The sequence below is a fragment of the Polypterus senegalus genome, chromosome 14, assembly GCF_016835505.1.
Source record: "Polypterus senegalus isolate Bchr_013 chromosome 14, ASM1683550v1, whole genome shotgun sequence".
Classification (NCBI taxonomy): Eukaryota; Metazoa; Chordata; class Cladistia; order Polypteriformes; family Polypteridae; genus Polypterus; species Polypterus senegalus.
Window position 1 is genome coordinate 36,347,778 of NC_053167.1, and position 12,055 is coordinate 36,359,832.

Genomic DNA, 12,055 nt, shown 5'->3' on the forward strand with positions numbered 1-12,055 from the left:
CCTTCTTAATGTCCCACTGGAAACACGAATCCCCAAAGACTAAGTTCCTTGCATTAAAAGTGTAGAACTTTTGATTACAGAGCTCGAAACATAGAGTAGACAGTGCAGTATTTCAAAGATGATCGCGACGTCAGAAATATTTTCCAAACTAACTATAAAAAAATGATCGAATCAAACATCAAAAATCAAGTATCCATTTTGGCGTTGGGCATCACGGAAGTCGCCGTTTGTACTTTTTGTTGGCTCCGCGGAGAGGCGAAATATAGCAAGTGTTTACTTTCTCTTGACATGGCGATATTTTAATCAGAAGCCGTTCTGGCTCTCTTAGGTAAAGAGATCACCGGTCGATTATTACAGTAACTCATGTAAGTGCATGTTTTCTAAAAAGTTTAATGCAAACTCACTTTGTACAACTGAGCCCTCGTAGTTGAAAGCATTTTGATTCTATTGTAGATTACATTTTAAATGGTGACATATACTGTATATATGTGATCGTAGTCATGAACCCGCGGCTTTCCGTATTTTTATGACGATAAACACTAGCTCAAAGACTCTGAGATGCGGAAAGCTTAAGTTCGTCATAACTGGAGCTAAGTGGATTGATCGGCACATTCATCATATATTCATCGCTAATGACATTTCATCCACTTTATATCTGATCTGTCTGGATGGGTTTAGCGGATCCCTGAATTCATATCCCAACCCGGTTACTGGCTTTATGAATTTTCCCTGTCTGGCTTAAATTTTCTCTGGTTATCCAGTTTTTATTCTCTGTTTCAGTGACGTACATATTGGATTCATTGTTGACTCTATTGGCATTGTTGAGTGTATGGGAACACTCGTCCAGGCTGGTTCATTTGCTTCACTCAGTTTAGCTGCCATTGGCATCTGAATTCGACAGGAGTGTCACAAAGGAATAGCTTCATAAAAGGATGGATGGATGATAACAAAAGTGGCATGAAAATGTTGCAATTCCCTAACTGTAAATGACTACAAGATATAATTGTTTGAACGGAACTAAAGTGTGCAAGGTGTTTTTTTCCAAAAACAGGTTTATCTAGACTATGACCAACCATTACATTTCCGCATGATCTAAACCAGGGTCGGAAGTAGTGGAAGGCTGAAGCCGGGGTGCCTTGGTCTACATCCGCATGCAGTGTTAACAGGCACAAATGAAAAACGAGTGGTTGTTTGTAAAAGGTTTTCTGATGGTATACAACAATGACGTTTTCATGCTGTACCTAAGAAATTAAGCGAGTAGCTAGCACAACTCTTTAAAACGAAGTCACAGCTTGTTTTTTATAAAGCTACTCTAAGTTAATTTACTTCATTATCTTAAGCTTTTTTTTTTTTTTTTTTTACTCAATTTTCTCATAAATCTCATGGACATTACCTTAACACGTTCATTTACGCTGAAGCAAACCCAGCAGATTTCATTCCTTTAGACATGGGCATAATCAGCCTCGGGGTCTATTGCCATTATCCGCTTAGCCTTATGTTAGTTGCTGTTATTCAAAATGAACACCTTTTTATATGTAAAAAATAGTACAAGTATTTCCCAAGTATACAGTTGTATTAAGTTAATTTACGTTGTTTGTAGGTTTATAAATATGAAGTGTTTGCCCACCATGCTCCGATAAACTTTAGTGCAGCTATTTCGAGTGGTTGTGGAAGCTGCTTTATGACAATTTGATTTTTACACAAACCCGTTGCCCCATAGCCTACAACACAAAGTGACTTTTTTCATCTTTTCTGGGCAATATCGTTGTGTAATTGTAGATCAAAAATTATGTGTAATCTATTACATAATCTTAAGAAAAAGAAAGTCGTATATTCGTAACCATTGAGTTGACTTAGTATAAATTGTATAAAGTTGAAATATTTGTTACATCCAGAATCATTGGCTAGTATTGAACTAAATCAGTGAATTGCTTTGTAGATTTTTTTTTTTTACAACGTTAATTCTGTCAGTGTATGTGGTTTTATGTAGGCTATTATAAAAAATAAGGAGTAAACAAGCATATTTGGTAGTTGCTATCATTGTTCAAGCATTAAAGTTTATTTGATTATACCGTTGTTATCGCTCATAATTACTATTAGGAGCCAATAGTTGCATTCTCATTTTGTTATTTTCTATATTTGTTCAGTTGGGAGCTACATTAATAAGTTTTCTAGAACTGAAATCATAGCATTTGCAAACCGGAGCCCGATCAGATATGCAGCCGTGCCTGAAATGAGATCACAGGTGGAACCTGTTGGACACTTCTGCCTGAAGCACCTTCGACAGCGCCGCCTTGGTGGCTGCCGAGTCATCAGCCGTCACTGATGTTTCGCTCATTTAATCCCGGGACATCTCGAGGTGGTGGAGCAGAGGTAAGGACGCCTCCCTACCGCCCCTGCAACCAGCTCCGGGACCCTCGTTTTCCCCACACTTTTATCCTATGTATATCTTAGCTTGGTGGTCATGTTTTAAACTGACTTTACCTGGAGTCGAACGGAGATTTCCCACCTTGTGTTATGTTTTTTTTTTAAAATCTACTCATTTGTGTATTTAGTTTCTTAAGCATTTATATATAGGTTCATCATTTTCCGAAATATTTAAATATCTCCCCTACTACTAGTAGAAATATTTCATATAGAATAAAAGTAGTAGGGTGTTGTACCGTGGGGCACCATTAGGGTTGCAATGAGAAGTAAAGCAACAAAATGGAACAAAGAGCTCTGAATGACCGAAAACATCGCCAGAATGTTCATGTATAAATTTTCATTCTTCTGTCTTGATATCATCAGAGGTTTTCTACATTCAGCGCCAGAAACCTTTTGCACAGCTTTTGTTTATGGAGAATAAAATCACGGACGTGTGCCTCGCTTGGAGTCGATATGGAGTTCCGCTGGCCGATGCCACCCTGGTAAACGTATCGACAGAATACAGTATAACGACTATGCCAAGAATTTTCACTGATATCTGTGCAGTGACCAAAAACACTGCGAACTGAAATAACCTCAGTGCCTTTTCTTGGAAAATAAAGTTCTAATAATCAAAGTTACACGGAATTGAAACTAGGAAAGCAATGTAGCCGACAGCAAGTTGAGAATGAATCTGTCCGTCACATCGGAAATGTACAGGTTAGGGTCATTGTCAGGTGTACACGTAGGGATCACACCATGATGTGGCTGTAAGTCAATTATATTGTTCTGCAGCAAAACATCTTCATGCTTCATTCAGTTCATATACTTATGTTGTGGCTTCATCTTTCTTTGTGATTTCTTATGAACCCTCATAGACTCTGTAGTAGAAATTAGGCATCTTATTGAAGAAATAAACATCCCATAACAGGAAAAGTCAGTTATCAGGCAGGAGAAATGCTGTTCATTGTATCTTTTAATTACTCCTCGGCAAAAATGCCTAAGGGAGCATTCTTCAATAGCAGTCTGTTACAACTTGGTCAGAATGATCAGAGAAACAAAAAATAGAGGTTTATTTTATAAACTATTGAATTTTCATAGTGTCAGTCAATGTGCACATTTACTCTGGTTGGTTCGTTGGTTTACACCCAAATGATTTATATAAAATAAAAGTCAATTATATTATATTCTGGTTCTTCATATACCTTTGAGTTGAGCCACCAACCTTGAAATTTCTGTGTATACAACAACTGTCCATCCTGGTTCTTTACAGGACATCTGCTGATTTCTTAATCATCTGTTAGTCATCTCTTAGTCATCTTTCAATACAGTATTTTGTTGTTCACTTGATCTTTATCTGCATGGTTTCTTAATATCCCTTCAAAGGTTTCTAACATTTATTATCCCTACACTGCTTCCTCATGTACAGATACTGCACTGTAGACATTTTGATATATATATATATATATATATATATATATATATATATATATATATATATATATATATATATATATATATATATATATATATATGAGCAGGGCCGGATTAAGACCCTTAGATGCCCTAAGCACTAAGTAATTTTGGTGTCCCCTTACACTAGTAATTCAAAATATTAAACCAATAACAAACTAGAAAATAAAATTTTATTTTATCATCGAAAATTCGAAATTAAACAAAACATTTTGACATGAAAACCGTAGATTTACCATTTTGATTATTTAATTTATTTATGGTTTTTGTGTCAATTTAGCAAATCTATTTACACATATTCTTAGTACAAGATTTGAAGAATATTTTGTGAAAATTTTGTTAATAAATCTTTATTAGTAAAAACGTTATAAACAATTTTATCCAATAGTAATCAGCTGTACGATTTTCAATTTTAGGCTACATAATGGAAATGAGTTTAAAAATATCCAAGAATAGAATTAAATAGACTTACCAGAATATTTTTCCTTAAACTGGGACGATTTTTTGTTTTTGCTTAAAACAGAAAATAACGCTTTCTACACACCACAAATTTAAAGTTAAATAACAGTTAATTCACGAAACACAACAATTACGTGATAATAATTTTTAATCAACTGTTAGCTATTATTTAAAAATATAAAAACATATTGTTTTCAATCGAATTATTTTCACAATATTTTGAAATAACATGGCTTTTAAGGGAATCACCATGAAACGGGAATTTGTACGGCGCCAGCTACAAACGGCGACGGCATAGGGAGGTACAGGGAGACATTATTCATTTTTCATTAAATTTTGCAAATGGCTATAAATTTAATTAATTTAATAATTTATGTGATAAATTCGGCCATGAAAAATTTTTGTGGTGCCCCCTTTACCCGGGATGCCCTAAGCATGTGCTTACTTTGCTTATATGGTTAATCCAGCACTGTCTACGAGGGACGTTCAAAAGGTTTCTGCACTTTTTTTAAACAATTTATTAAGAATTATATTATTACTTTTCTAGTCACTATATATATATATATATATATATATATATATATATATATATATATATATATATATATATATATATATATATATATATATATATGTGTGTGTGTGTATTTGTTTCTATATAAAGTATATCTCCTATCATTAGGCTTCCATATTGCATTATTTTTCATTGTCTTACTTGACTTTTACCATTATGGTTCTCTTATAATATTTTTACACTTGTTTTCTTAGCATAATTCATATTTGTGTGCTCTTGCACATGCCCTCTTAAATACGTTTTGTTGTCACTTCATTTGTTTACTCACCATCCCTTGATTGTTGTATATTTTTGCTCAGTTTACTTTATAAACAGTTATGTGGGCTAACGTGACATTCTGTACTTAGATGTCCTGTGTCCCAGTGCTTACTCGTTAATCTCTTTTTCATGTAAAAATAGCTCTTAACTATTGGTACATTTATTTTTTCAACAGTTTTTACGGTTTTTTTTTTTTGTTTGTTTTTTTTTCCTTTTCTTTCATTATAACAAGGGCTTTTTACTTTCGTCCTGGGCCTTTTTGTTGCAAAAAGAGAGAAAAAAAATTTCAAAAGTCAGCTTGACGATCATTTCCTAAATGCCCCTGACTGTGTGTGACTTACTGTGGGCCCAAATCAGGTCCAGTGTTGGCACCCTGCCCAGGATTGGTTCCTGCCTTGTGCCCTGTGTTGGCTGGGATTGGCTCCAGCAGACCCCCGTGACCCTGTATTCGGATTCAGCGGGTTAGAAAATAGATGGGTGGATATTAGGAAGCTGTAGACTGCGTAAGTAGGACTGTCTGATCGACCAGGGTCTCCACGGCATTGAACTTGAAATAAGCAGGTTCAGAAAATGCGTAATTACCTTTGAGTGCTGGAATGTTTTCAAAGGGTCCATGAGATGCACGCATATTTATAATGAAATATATTCTACAGTAATCGGTTAATCTACTGGATTCCGACTCTATAGCGTTAAATGCAAACTATATGAGCAGTTAGTTCTGCAGTGGAGGAAAACTGTAGTACCCAATAGATAAGACATCCTGGCGACAGTGTAAGCTTTGCGCAGACAGCCAGCTCTAAACATGCACAGATTTTTGCAGCTCTCAGTCCGCCTCCTAACATGAGCAATTGAGAACGATTGAGTTTCGTATGCTTACGGCAATTTTCGCTGCACGATCTGAGACGGCAGTGACGCAAATGACTGGAAGAGAAACCGAAAGTGGGTGCTGAATATCAAGAGGCTGGGCTTCACTGTAACCAGAAAGTTGAATTTTAGAAACAAAACTTGTTACACGAAGAGAAATACGTGTGACATTCGCCCTTTTTTACTTCTAGTAAACTGGGGTTGTTTCGGATCAGCACTCAGCAAGTGTTCATGTCATCAAGGAAGTATTAGGTGACATCAAGTCAAACATGTTCTAAACGGTGAAGAGCCAACTGACTCATCTCTTAAGAGCAAGGATTCCTATTTTACGTCTGGGAGGTGGTCTCCTCACTGAAAATAATTAAATCTGTTATTGTTTTTTGGTAAGTATGATGATTCAACGTCCGTAGTTCTGCTTTTACCTGCACTCTTTAGTTACTTTAAAGTATCATCGATTGACGACCAGGTTTAGGCTGACTGCGGAGATAAACTCTGTATAAAGGCTGTTCTAAACTGTCAAGATCATTACTATTATAAGTAGTAGTAGTGGCTGTATAGCTTTAGTATTATTTTATTGTGTGCGATCATTCTATAAAATGAGGAGGAAGTTACGTGTATGTGAAACTCATGAGGGAGTACATGTTAGGAGCCGAAACAGTCGTGCGTCACCCGGTTGTCCTGATGATTGTTGATCCTGCACTACCGCCCATGCGGTACAAAAAAAGAAAATAATGTGTAAAAGTTGGGTGAATTTTATGGCATATACTATAATTTTCCTATTACTGATCTCCACATAAAATATTGAATTGTTCTATCATTTTAACTAATATTGTTGTTTACCATCCATTGTGAATGTTTGGCTTATTATACATATATTTATAAATACAATACAGCAAGAGAAGGCTACATAACCATGCAATATATGTTTATGTAAATGAAAAGTGATATAGTGATCCAAATCTTTTGGCTAATATGTATCAAAAATACTGGTAACATAAGATCAAGACTTGTAAAGTAACTGAATGGAAAGTAAGTGCTGCAAGGAATGACCTGATTTGGGCTAAATGGTGTGTTCTGGTGAATATTTTTCTATCATTGTGATGTACTAAAGTTATGACCAGTTGACAAAGAAAAGAAGGGAAATCACCATGCAGGTAACAGCACTGCTGAAGAAGGGTCCTCAGAATTTCAGAATTAGCTGAATCAGAGTTTGGCTTACTGAGAGAAAGAAATGGCTTTCAACCCTTTCTATCTTCTACCAGACATATTCCATAAATGTAGTTAAATTAAACTGATAGGGAAATAGAAATAGATAGCACTTTAATTATCCCAGTGGGAAATGTAGCTTTTGCAGAAGCGTAAGAAGCAATAACAGCAATACTAATCTTCAAAATACACTCATGAATTACAAAAAAGGAAGAAAAAGCTTCCGACTTGGCTTAAGACAGGAGAGATAAGATAACGGAGTAGTCACATTTTTAAGACGTGTGTTGCCAGTAGCATTTCTCAACATACTTAAGTGGAATACATCATTGGCTAAAACTACTCAGTGATAGTTTTGTCATGCAGAGGATGTGTAGCATTATTCATATTGGCCATCTATCATGGTTTTGTGTCAGTAAATCTCATTTATGACAACTGTCCAATTCTCACTTTACATTTATATGGATCCACACTTGTGCATTTTGATGTCAATGCAGGCGTTTACTCTCAAGTGGATAGGTGTCCATTTATATCTGTCCACATTGTCTTCACATTTTCTGGAAAGTATACATATGCCCAAAGAAAAACTTGCATGTCCAAACCCAGACAAGAAATGGTACAGTAATCTGAGAGGACAGCTTAGTACTCATATATGCAGGCATTTGCAATTCTTGTCTACTGAACTATGTGAGAGCCGTAAGGTTCTTAAACACTCTAACCTCTCATAACAATGGCAAGAATGGTAGACGGATTAAGGTAGCAGTGATACCAAGTGCCAGAGTAGAATACAAAAAAAAAAAGAAGAAAGAAAAGCAGAATGGGAAAAGATTGGTAAAACCTGGTCAACATTTTCTACATTTCATTGTCTAGATGCTACATCGGTGCAGACTGGCACACATACAGCATAACACTCTGTAGGAGTTTCCCTTCCACCTCAAAGATTCTCATAGCAAATGTAAATTAAATAGCAAATTAATAAAGAAGTGTAGTGAATAGTCAGAGGGTAACTTTGGGGATCAAAGAAATCATTTAGCATGTCACAGACATACAGTAGAACAGATTGACATACATAGCATGTACTTTCTAGTCACACATATGTATTATGGGTTCTTTGCATAATGTTATCTGCTAAATAGTTGATAATAGGAATATGGTTAATCAAATTTGTGCTTCCTTACATAGCTGAACCGTGTTTTGTAAGCTGCTCTGCAGCCTTAAACATTCCACACATTAATTATTGTTGTATTTTTCAAATGGCCTTGTTGACACAAGTTATTTATGCATAATTGATAGAGAGTATTAAACCAGGATTTCATTAACTGTTTTAATGGTTCTTTTAATTTTGCTAGAAAATAAAATCTTTCTAGGATTAAAAACAGCTGGCTTAAAAATAACTAGAAATAATGCATGCTGTGGTCAAACATACAGAATAATATATATGAAAACAAAAAAAACATGCACTGCACATTAGATATTCTGTATACTGAGATTATTACCATTTCTGCAAACACTGGCCTACCAAATGTCAGTTAATTCAGCTTTGTCAGCAATACTGTGCCTTGTTTCCTAGGGTCATATTCCCTGATCGACCAGATTTCAAACCATAGCTTGAGATGCTGTACTTGACCAGTATCTGTCTGAAGAAACTGTACAGAGGAGTGAGTACAAATGTAAAGTCTAACCATTTCACCCATGTTCTGACATTGATGACTTTATTGAGAGGGAGGGTTGTAACCAAGCTCTATTGGCTGAGAATCTTGTTTTTGACTGATTTACATTTACTTACTTGGCTGATGCCTTTATCCAGGGTGACTTACAACTTTATTAGTTACAGGGTTTGAGGTCTAAAGCCTTAACCACTACACCACACTGCCCACATGATTTTCAGATAGAATGGTTAAGAAGTGTGGTGGCATGGTGGTGCAGTGGTTAGCACTGCTTATCACAGATCCAGTAGCCATAGTTCGAATCCTGTGCCTGTTTTTTGTCTATATTAAGCTTAAATATTCTGCCCATGTCTGTGTAAGCTCTCCTTTATATATCATAGTTTTCCTTCTACTTCCCCAAAGATTTGATTAGGTAAACTGATGGTTCTAAACTGTTCTTATGTGAACATAGGTGAGTACATGAGTTGTCTCAGTTTTGGACTAATGTTGCTGGGTTGTCCCACCATCAGCAACACCAAACTGGATGAAACAGATTGCAGAGTTATATTAAGGTCCACAAATCATTATTTTTGGGTTACTTTTTAGAATAATCTGCTTTTAATACAATGTAACATATACTGTAAAACTGTAATCTATCCTGGTAGGAGTACCAAGCTAAGGCAGCGTGAAAGAATTCATGGAAGTTACTGTATCAGTGCATGCTTCTAACCTCCTCCTCCTATTGTTCTTATGAGAAATTGAAAATATGTAGGACAGTGAGGAATGCAGACAAATATGGTGTATTCACAAAGCTGGGAGAGAGGTACAGCCACCTATGTTATTCAGAGTTGCCTAACCATTTTAGTTTAAACTAGCTGTGTTACATGGCTTCACTCAGGAAATTTAGTAAGACAATGGGTGTCAGTTATAGTGGCATTGGTTAATCGGTTGTGTTGAATCCTATGCAACTAAGTGCTTTTCTGTATACAATATTTGTTTTTTGTTTTTTTTAAACCAAGTGCTAATATTATTGAAAGGTAGTGTGCTGTAGTGGTTAAGGCTTTGGACCTAGGACTTTGAACCCTGATGTTTTGGGTTCAAATCCTGTTACTGACACTGTGGCTTGGAACAAGTGTCTTTGTCTGCCTGTGCTCCCATTGGAAAAAAAAATATTACCAATTGTATTTCAAATGTTGTAAGTTGCCATGGATAAAAGCATGAGTCAAATAATCTATACTAATAAAAGGCAAAGCCCTCACTCACTCACTCACTCACTCACTCACTCACTCATCACTAATTCTCCAACTTCCCGTGTAGGTAGAAGGCTGAAATTTGGCAGGCTTATTCCTTACAGCTTACTTACAAAAGCTGGGCAGGTTTCATTTCGAAATTCTATGCGTAAGGGTCATAACTGGAACCTATTTTTCTACATATAATGTAATGGAGTTGATTTGGAGATGGCCGTGGGGGGCGGTGTTTCGTGTGACATCATCACGCCTCCTACGTAAGTACGTAGAGAACAAGGAAGAACTCCAAACAGCGATGAGCACAAAACGCCATTTCACAATTGAGAAGGCAGAAAAACATTATGAAGCAAATGATGCATACAAGCATATTCATAAGTACAGCTACTGCGGAAACAAAGCACGGCGTGAACCGTAAGTTTATATTAAATTAAGTTCATAGACAGGCTGCCACTAGCGTTTGTAATTTAGTGCCTGCCCATATAAGGCCGTCCATCAGCGGCAATCCAATACAAACACTGCCGGTAAATATTCACGTGTGAAGGACTGTGCTTATGCAGAGGAAGATGAGATGGTCAGGGTGGTGTTTGGCACAAACTCAGCGAAACTGCGAGAGAAACTTTTAAGTGCGGGTCTTAGCTGACATTACGAGATGGCACCAGCACAGCTGGGAACCTTCGATGCAAGAACACCAAGCGGCTCACGTGAACTGACGCAATGCGCAGACAAAAAGCAACAGTTCCAAAGAGTGCTGAACAAAAACCGAATTACACAATTGAGAAGGCAGCAAAAAAATATGAAGCGTCTGATACATAGAATCATATTCATAAGTGCAGCTACTGCGGAAACAAAGCACACGGTGGAAAAAGTGAATGTCCCGCTAAAGGAAGACATGTGTAAAAAAACCCGTGCATGCAGTTTGTCACATCTCAGATAAAGAGGAAGACGAGCTGTTTATTGATGCAGTAAGAAACTAATCGATGAATGAAACCTCTTATCTTTACAACGATTGACAAACACGGAATGTAACTTGAACACAACACATCTACAAATACGACCCTGATTGAAACAAATAATGATAATCAAATCCTTGATGACAGCAACATTCAATAACACTCACAAAACAATTACTGTATATTGACAATCATGTTACGTTATTTTTAAAATGTTCCCTTTTCTTTTCATAACTTCTACTTCTCCACTGCGATACGCGGTATATATATATAAATGTATATATATCCCCGATCTACAGTACATACTTTAGCATAGGCAAGCCACACGCTGTGGCTCAATTGTAGAGTCTTTGCCTCTAACGCCGACATTCGAGGTTCGATTCCGAGAGGGATGCACTGAGTATGTACGCGCTACCGATTCATTTTACCTTCGATCTCCTTGGTTTGGGACATATGAAAAAATATTCGGTTAATGCAGAATCATGTTACGTTATTTTTAAAATGTTTCCCTTTATTAGCACAAGCACAGCTGAGAAGCTTCGATGCATGTACTCCATAACGCGTTAAAAAAATAATGCATTTAATCACACTTTCAATTCCAAGCAAACGGGAACTTTTGTCAATGCATGATTTCCTGGTACATCCATTACACTGATGCACACATCACAGCTACAAAAATGTTAGAGTCGGAATAAAGCGCTTCTCGACTGATCATTTCGACTTCCAGCGAAGCCTTGATAAAAGCATGGTTTTGTGCACACTGAAAAGCAAGCAAAATTAGATGCATTACAGAAAGCGGACTTTGTGGCTCTTACTGGGGATCATTGGACTTCCGTGACCGTTAGTAATTCTAATTACATCTAATTACAAAATGTTCAATGATCACACTGTTTTAGCCTAATGTACAAAATAATTTTGGCTAAGGTTACTCAGAGTTTAAAGATTAAGTTGGTCAAATTACCTTTTATGTTTCTG

The 12,055-nt window shown here is 36.5% G+C and overlaps 1 protein-coding gene across 4 annotated transcripts in view; it reads left to right on the plus strand.

Annotated features, from left to right (window-relative positions):
- Window positions 1-74: 74 nt before the first annotated feature.
- The window catches only part of znfx1 (zinc finger, NFX1-type containing 1), an 89,294-nt gene continuing 77,313 nt past the window's right edge, over window positions 75-12,055 (plus strand). For 2 of the 4 annotated variants that reach the window (XM_039734908.1, XM_039734905.1), the window contains exon 1: window positions 6,122-6,417. The gene's annotated coding sequence lies outside the window, so the exon portion shown is untranslated. Of the gene's footprint in view, window positions 366-6,121; window positions 6,418-12,055 lie in introns of those variants that run through there. The other 2 variants (XM_039734906.1, XM_039734907.1) reach the window with 2 other exon arrangements.